Consider the following 902-nt stretch of genomic DNA (forward strand, 5'->3'; position numbering starts at 1 on the left):
TGGAATGTTTGAGGCCTTTTGCTAGAGAGTTACAAGGACTCTGCCCTGGAAGAAGAGCTAGGAGTGGGGAAAATTAGTAGACTGAGTAGAGTAATAATTTTTCAACACTACTGCTCTCACCCTCTCCCCTTCTTCAGATCGGGAGGGCGCTGCCTCCAGTGGAGGATTCTCTCCTGCAGAAAACATACTGGCCCCCAACTTGACATTGGCTAGAATTCCGGCTCCCCTCTTTTAGGTGCAACTGGTCCCGCGCCCTCTTTCTAGGGAGAAAGAAAAGCACAGCTCTAGCCTCTGCCCAGAGGTTCCCATACCTGGAGTACAGGTACGTAGGAGATGCACGGCAGATAAGGAGAGAGCGAGCCCCGACTTGGACCGAATTTCATTCGCATCTCCAGTTCAGTTTTCTGCAACTTGCTATTCCAGAGGGGCGGGATGTGAAAACTTTAAGACTTTAAGAGGACTTTCCTCTCTGTAAAATAGGGCCGACGAGGATGGGATTCGAACCCACGCGTGCAAAGCACAATGGATTAGCAGTCCATCGCCTTAACCACTCGGCCACCTCGTCCCACGTACAGCAACCCTTTCCACATTCCCTTATCTCTCATCTCCTCCGCACTTCCCCTGTCCCCAACACCCACCGCTACGCCGCCTCCATAGGACTCAGAAGAGGGAGAAGCGGTGGGAAGAAAGCAGCTTTTTTTCCCCTCCCTCCGGCCTGCCTCCACCGGGAATCCGCGCCTTCCTTCCCCAAGCTGCCCCTGCCGCGGTCTCCCCTCCCCGGGTCCGGGCGAGCACGCCGGGGTTTCGGGACGCGCTTGGTCGAGGGAGTCGAACCCGGGCCAAGGCAGGGAGGGGTGCGCGCCCCAGGGAGGCTGCGAGCGCGGCGGCGGGGGGCCGCGGGC

At 57.8% G+C, this 902-nt stretch overlaps 1 non-coding gene across 1 annotated transcript; it reads right to left on the reverse strand.

Annotated features, from left to right (window-relative positions):
* Positions 1 to 483: 483 nt before the first annotated feature.
* On the reverse strand, positions 484 to 565 carry TRNAS-GCU. Its single transcript has one exon. It is a non-coding gene; the product is annotated as a tRNA-Ser (tRNA).
* Between the last annotated feature and the right edge of the window lie 337 nt (positions 566 to 902).

This window comes from Carlito syrichta, unplaced genomic scaffold, assembly GCF_000164805.1.
Source record: "Carlito syrichta isolate Samal-C Ts95f unplaced genomic scaffold, Tarsius_syrichta-2.0.1 Scaffold305797, whole genome shotgun sequence".
NCBI classification, from domain to species: Eukaryota; Metazoa; Chordata; class Mammalia; order Primates; family Tarsiidae; genus Carlito; species Carlito syrichta.